Raw genomic sequence first — 8,113 nt, 5'->3', positions numbered from 1 at the left:
AATAGAACTGCCATACATTACAGCAATTCCACTTCTGGGTATTTATCTGAAGAAAACAAAAACACTAATTTGAAAAGATGTATGCACCCCTCAGTTCACTGCAGTATTATTTACAATGTCCATAATATGGAAGCAACCTAGGTGTCCATCGATACATGATTGGATAAAGAAGAGGTGGTACTTACACGTATACACAATGGAATAAAAAAAAAGATTCAAACTTCTGCTGTGTGAAAGACACTGTTAAGAGAATGAAAAACCAAGCCACAGCCTGGGAGAAAATATTTGCAAAACACATATCTGATAAAGAATTTGTAAAATATATATATATATATATATATATATATATATATATTTAAGATTTTTATTGGGGAATTGGGGGAGGGGAACAGCGCTGGGGAATTGGGGGGGGGGGAACAGACAAGTTGCTGTCCTTTTGTTCTTCAGTCTAGTTGTGGAGGACGGTGCTTCACTGGCCCAAGTTGGCACCATCATTGTGCTCTTCCCCGGGCGAGGCAGATCAGTCGCCAGCTTCTGGACGGTCACTCACTGCGGCTGCTGGCTGTTCACGCTGGCTGCTGGCCGCTCACGCTGGCTTCTGGCTACATACGGTAGCCCATGGCAACCCACTGCCACAGGGACTGCAGCCTACGCCGTCGCCAGCAACTCACGGCAGCCCAGCTCCAGGTCGAGCTGTTGTTCAGCATCTTAGCTGTAGAGGGCTCTCATATGTGGGATCCGAACCGGGGCCCTCTGGCGTCCCAAGCCAGTTCTTAACCATCGCGCCACTCGGCCGGCCCAAAATATATTTTTTTAAACTCTTAAAATATCAATTAAAAATAATTTAAAAGTGGGCAAAAGATCTGGACACCTCATCAAAAAAGATATAGAGATGGCAAATAAGCATATGAAAGGATGCTGAATATCATGTCTTTAGGGAAGTGCAAAATAAAACAACAATGCAATACCGCTACACACCTATCAGAATGGCCAAAACCCAAAACACTTAAAAGACCAATGCTGGTGAGGACATGGAACAAAGGAGCTCTCACTCTTTGCTAGTGGGAATGAAAAATGGTACAGCCACTTTGAAAGACAGTTTGGCAGTTTCTTACAAAAACAAACATACTCTTTCCATATGATTCAACTATCACTGTTACGACCAAATGAGTAGCTCCCCCACCTGCCTTCCACCCCCCCACTCCCCTCACTGAAAAACTTTTGAGTTTTCTTTCCTATAGAAATGTTAAGTCTCCTCTTCCCTAGTTCCTCAGTTCCTTAGCCCCTGGTTTTGATTACTCTTCTAATCAGTTTCTGAATCCTAAAGATTGCTCCTAGCCTGAATCATAGAAATCTCCTATTCCCCTGCTTCTTGATTGTTTTGTAAATCAGTTTCTTAATCATAAACAGTAGACTGTTTTTAATCTGAATCATAGAAATCTCCTACCCCTACTTAAAAGCCTGTGACTTCCCAACATCCCCCAAGCTATTCTAGACCTAAATCTTGAATAATTCCACCCCAGAGACTAAATAGGTTTTAACATTTCCCCAGGCCAGTAAGCCTGATTCTTTAAACCCATTCAGGGCCCAGCTCCTGGAAAATTGATGCCACCTGAATGACTGGTTGAATGGCTACAGGTTCCATGAGAGCTAACGGATTTATTAATTAAAATCTATTTTTCCTTATTCAGGGGTTTTGGGAATACAGATAATACCCCAGCAAGATTGTCAGTCACAACCAAAGATGCCAACATGGTCTTCCAGGCGGATCTCGAGACCCCTTCTCTCATCTGAGATCAGACAGGGTGAGAGTTCTGTGAATCCTCCAATAGGCAGGGACAGCTCTACACCCCTGCCCAGCAGGAAGCAGATACAGAAGAAGAGACCTCCTGTCCCTCAACTTCCCATAGAGATTTTATGGGGATCGCGTCTCTCAAGGGGAAAACAAGGCAGGCAGTTAGAGGCAGGCATTAGGTCTCTGGATTCCTGCACGTCCAACACAACCCACAGCAAGCAACCACCCAAAAGATCTCCCCTCTCCACCTAAAACTTCCCCTTTTCATTGTAATTAATCTACCCCTGTGGAGAAACAAATGAATACAATTACACAAATAGATGAGAGCAGCCACTCACACCTGGGCAGTCTAAAAAGATGAGGTAATAGCCTCTTGTCAATCACAGGTGTCAATCAAGTGGTCCCACGCCCAGAGAGGCACAGCCCATTCTAGAGAAAAAGGAATAAAAAAATCCAAGTCCTGGCCAGTCAGCGCCTTTTTGAGCTTCTTTTGCTCGGCCCACTCCAAACTCTTTGGAGTGTAATTTTTCTTCTAATAATGGGCCCTTGAGCCATTCTCTACTGCTTGGGCCCGTTTCTATTTCTTTGAAATGTACTTTTTTTTTTAATAAACTGCTTTTTCACCACTTTATTTCTGTGTCTCGTTCAATTCTTTCCTTGAGATGCCAAGAACCTGGACATCACACTGAGAGGACCCACTCTCCGGTAACAACACTACTTGGTCTTTACCTAAGAATTGAAAACTTCTGTCCACACAAAAACCTGCACACAAACATTTGTAGCAGCTATTTTTTGATAATTGCCAAAACTTGGAAGCAACCAAGATATCCTTCAGTATGTGACTATATATAAACAGACTGGTCCATTCAGACAAAGGGATACTATTCAGCACGAAAAAGAAATGAGCTATCATGCCATGAAATATCACAGAGTAACCTTAAATGCATAATACTAAGTGAAAAATCCAAACATACTGTATGATTCTGTGGACAGAAAAGGGGCCACATATTAAAACTGACAAGCATAGAAGACTGAAAAATCATCACATAGGATGGTCTGAACATAGAAATCCTTAACTAAAAGTGAGTCGTGGCCAGTAGTCACATCCTTGGCCTGTAGCTTCCTTGACAAAAGTCAGTCTTTACCTTAAGTGAGACTGTCAGTCATCTTTTTGCATCTAAGATAACATACCTTTGCAATATCAGAGTAATCTCTTCTTCCAGACCCCCCAGGGGGCACAACCCACCACACCAGCAGGGATCTACAAAATCCCTAATTGTTATCTTGTTCCCCAAACACTATCTCTAAGTGCTGTAAAATGCTATTAACTATTCTGTGCCCACCAGTGTAAAAGAAGTGTGTCTCTCCATTTTATTTTTTATCCAATCCCAGAGATTTCCCCACTTTGCTTTCTTGCACCCCTTTAATCTACAACCAATGAATTTCATGTAACCCTCCTCCTTTGATTCTAATGTATAAGTTACAAAACGGCAATTTTCCAGACCATTTTCTCAGTCGTTGAGATTTTGCTTCCCAGCAATTGTCAATTTGGCTTAAATAAACTCTTATAAACTTTCTCTTAGGCTGGATGTTTTTTCGTTACAATTCCAACAATATATTCTGAAAACGGCAAAACTGGGTAAAATAGAAATATCAGTTGTTGCCAAGAATTTGGAGGGAGAGAGGGAAGGGTAAAGCACAGGGTATTTTTAGACCGGTAAGTAGATTAGTGGTCACCGGGGCTATGGAGAAATGGGGATAGAGAGTAACTGCTCCCCATTTGGGGGTGATTTAAAACATTCTGGAATTAGATAGTGGTGATGGTTTTACAACCTTCTGATTATACTCAAAATAACTGAATGGTAAACTTTAAAAGGGTAAGTTTTAGGGGCCGGCCAAGTGGCTCAGTTGGTTAAGAGCTCGCTCAAGGTTTTGAGCTCTGAGCAACAGCGGTTCGAGTCCGGCCCGAGCTGAGCTGCCAACAGGTGGCAGGATGGCTCAGCTAAAAAAAAAAAGGGGGGTAAATTTTATGGTATGTGAATTATATCTCAACTTTTAAAATATATAAAAGGTTCTCTAGGCTGTTTTGCTTTCCTTTATCTCTTTTGTTTGTTGTGTAATTAAATAAGCTTGATAATTCTTTTCAGGGTACACAGTCTATTTTATAGTTTACTAAAAAATAATCAATTTACATGAAAGGTGTTAAATTGGTTTATACACTGGAGCATTAATTTATTTTGCTTGTGATTAGGGTATATATAAGCTCTTGGGAGCTGGTACAGCCACACAATGATTGTTTAGGGAAACAGTACCCATTTTTAAATGAATGAGCCCTGAATAAACGGGCAAATCTGAGATGGCAGTGGGTCATACTTTATGTAAGGTACTGTACGCCCTAGAGGCTGGCTCAGCCATGCAGTAACACGCGCACACACACCCCGCATCCTGCTTGGCACGAAACCCAGCAGGCAATATATTATCCATATACTGCTTGGCATGAGTAGAAATTTTCCGAAAACCCCCAGCAACATGTTGCCCCCACCAGCCGTTGCCATCAATAACCATTGCCACCGGTTACTTACTCCACCCTATAAAAACTAGACCCTTCCCTTAGTCGGGGCTGACGCCTCTTATCGCCTCAACCCGGCAGGTTAATAAACTTGTTTGCTTGAATATTGGTGTCTCTCATTACCCCTCCTCCCCTTGGCAAACCTTTCACTTTGACTTCAGCAAAAAGAGGCAAGTTAAATATTTGGGTAAACATCTAACTGGAAGTCAACTTAATTTTTTAAGAACTCAGTAGTACCTTCCTGACAGGTAATTTTTAAAATCTCTCCGTGTTAAAAAACAGAACTTTCCCATTGAAATTAAAAAAAAAATGAACTGACAGCCTATGGAAGTCAAATTACAAAGGCTGGTAGACCTAGAAATCCATCTAGCTGCAGTCACTGGGCCAGATGCTGGCATTAGTTTTCAAAGCCCTGACTCCCTCATCTGCTTGTTAAACAACCACCTTTGGGGCCACACGTTTTTCTGAAAGGGCTTATTGGGCTCTGTCCTGGCCAGGAAAAGCACCAGGTCCTGTGACGTGCGGTATGAACCACTGGCAGTGGGGCTGGATGAAGACAGCATGGCCACCATTTTGGGGCTGATGGAGCTCCCCTATAGAAGTTTTGGGGAAGGAAGAGTTAAGCTGTTGTGAAAGAATTGACATCAGCCGTAGACAAGAGGGTAGGAGCTGAAGTGGAGAAAGTTCAGGGATAGGTGCGCAGCCTGTAAGAAGTACTTGGTTTTGGACTGGTTGTGGGCAAGCCCCAAAATCATTGGTAAACGAAATGTGGCATCCAGCGGTCGGCTGTGTCCTCTGGATAAGTGCTGAAAGTGTGGGGACCCAGGCCCAGACCCTAGGCTAAGCAAGCTCATTTTGGAGAGTACCCCCGCACAGAGGAATGAAAGAAATTTCTGCTTCAGCAAAAATTAACAAAGTATCTTGTCAAGAGAATAGAAAAAGATAAGCTAGGTATGTTTTATAGCTTGTTAGGGAAAGGTAAGTTAGCTATGTTGTTAGGAAAAGGTAATTAAGTCCTGATTTATAGTTCATTAGAAGAAAATAAACCTGCCAAGTTTTATGGCTAGCTAGAAGATAAGTTAACGCTGTTTGTTAAAATTTTTTTCTCTTTTTACTCACTAACCGCTATTTTTTTGGGTCTGTATCCAGCTTCAGCTATAAATTCCCCACCTGCAAGGACTTGGGGCCGTCTCTCTCTCTCTCTCTTAAATGAGACGGACACCAAGCTTGGTAAATAAAGCCTTTGGAACGAAACTCTTTGTCTCAGTTCTTGTTAACAACCTGCTCCCCAACATTTTCTGGAGGCCCCAGCGAGATTGGACTGCCATCTCGCATCCTTTGGGGCTCGCCGACTTTTTGTCAGGGGGTGGCTGACCTGAAGAAGTTCCAGGACCCCGAGAATTAAGTCGGCCTCCCCAGGAGTGCAATTTGGGTTCTGCAGCAGTCCCCTTCGTTCCAAAGACTTTATGCGGGAAATCCTTTGAAGGTAAGAGGTCTCTTTGGCCTCATCTGGTCTGGGATCGCGATTTTTGGGTGAACTTCAAGGGAGCCGGACACGGCTTTCACCCTTAAGTTCGGGGGGACCCTGCGACAGCAGCGAGTCTCCCGCTGGTTTGAGTCAGATCTGAGTCGCGTTGCGTTCCGTGACTCCTGGTCCTCCCCTCTGGATTACTGGAGGCGGTCTGACTGTTTTTCTCTCTGTTTTGGCGCCGTGTTCATCTTTGTTCTCCTTCTAATCGTCTAGTCTCTCACTAAGTAACCTGTTTGATGTCTTTCCCTTCACCGTCTAATTTTTGTTCTTGAGAGATGGGTAACTCTCAGTCCCTCCCCTCTTCTCCTTTGGGATGCATCTTAAGTCATTTCCGTGACGTTTATCCACAGGAAAGAGAAGCAGAATATGGCGTGCGTTTCTCCTGGAGCCGTCTCCGAACTTTTTGTGAAACTGACTGGCCCGCATTCAATATCGGGGGGCCCTCCGCTGGCACCTTTGATAGGGCCATTACTCAGGCCATCTGGGACATCACCCTGGGACGTCCAGGCCACCCTGACCAGTTTCCTTATATCGACATTTGGAAAGAATTAATTCAGAATCCACCTAAATGGTTAACTTCCTATACCATCAGGACCCCCTCTCTCGGAGCGGTGCTAGTTGCACGAGTCCCAGGGCTTCTCGCGCCTAAATCTAAAAACCCTCCACCAGTTTTACAAGAAATGCCCGAGGACCCTCCGGAGCCACAGCTTCTGCTGCCGCCGGCGTCCCTTCCCCCGCCGCTTCCTCCATACCCTCGCCCTTCCCCCGTTCCCATCTACCCTCCACTTCCCGAACCCTTTCCCGACTCCACCGTACCCGAGCCCCCTGCCTCCTCCAAAGCACTCCCTCCCTTATCGCCTTCGCTTACGAGAAGGGGCTCTCCTTATGCACTCACTGGCGGGGATTCCCAGTCCCCTGCTCCATCGGTCTCTGAACTCCCTGGACCTGCGGCTATTTTGCTTTTGTGCCAGATACAGCCTGGGGGGAGCTTTATTTATGTCCCTTTCACCACCACTGATCTATACAATTGGAAACATCAGAATCCTCCTTTTTCAGAAGCCCCAGACTTTAATTTCTCTTTTGGAGTCCGTTTTCCGGACCTATACACCCACATGGGATGATTGCCAACAGCTCCTCCAAACCCTATTTACCTCCAAGGAGCGCGAACACATTTTGCAGGAGGCCCGCAAAGTCGCCCTCGGACCAGGATCAGACATCAGTGACTCCATGAATTCTGACAGGCTCCAACGCCTAGTTCCAACCCAGCGACCAGACTGGGATCCCACTATGGATGTTGGTAAGGGGAGTCTGGACACTTATCACCAGCATATATTGAGGGGACTCCGATCAGCAGCTAGAAAGCCCACTAATCTGACCAAGGTAGGTGAGGTTATTCAGGGTAAAACAGAGTTCCCCTCTGCTTTTCTTGAGCGCCTCCTTGAAGCCTATAGAGTTTATACTCCGATCAATCCAGAGGCGCCTGAGAACGCGGCAGCTATAAACTTAGCTTTCGTGTCCCAGTTGGCCCCAGACATTAGAAAGAAACTCCAAACAGTGGAGGGTTTTCAGGGAAAGAATAGATCTGAGCTCCTGAGCATAGCCCAAAAGGTTTTTGACAACCGGGACTCCCCTGAGGAAACCATCACTAAACGGCTAGGAAAGTTCACTATTGCAGCCTTGGCATCTCAAAATAACTCGGGCTTCATAACGCGGCCCCACACAGAGCGCCCTATGGGGGGACCAAAGCAGAGGCCAGGCTTATCTCTAGACCAATGTGCCTACTGTAAGGAGAAGGGACACTGGAAAAACGAATGCCCTCGCAAGCTCCGAACACCTAATCCAAAGCCCATCCTAGCCATGGGAGATATTGAAGACTGAGGGGGTCAGGGCTCAATACCCCTCAGCCCCCGCGAGCCCATGGTAAATGCCCAAGTCTGGGGCCACCCTATAAGGTTCCTAGTTGACACTGGAGCTGCCCATTCTGTTCTGACCAAGCCACAGGGGCCCCTCTCGACTGTCAGAACTGCTGTCCAGGGGGCAACGGGAAGCCTAAATAAACTTTACCCATGGACAACCAAGCGAACTGTCGATCTAGGAGCCCAAACAGTTACTCATTCATTCTTGGTAATACCAGAATGCCCCTATCCACTCCTAGGCCGAGACCTTCTAAGAAAATTAGGAGCCCAAATCTCATTTTCGGAAGACAAAGCCAGTCTAA

This window comes from Hipposideros armiger, unplaced genomic scaffold (assembly GCF_001890085.2).
Source record: "Hipposideros armiger isolate ML-2016 unplaced genomic scaffold, ASM189008v1 scaffold_1236, whole genome shotgun sequence".
Lineage (NCBI taxonomy): Eukaryota > Metazoa > Chordata > Mammalia > Chiroptera > Hipposideridae > Hipposideros > Hipposideros armiger.
Note: the sequence above shows the minus strand (reverse complement) of the source record.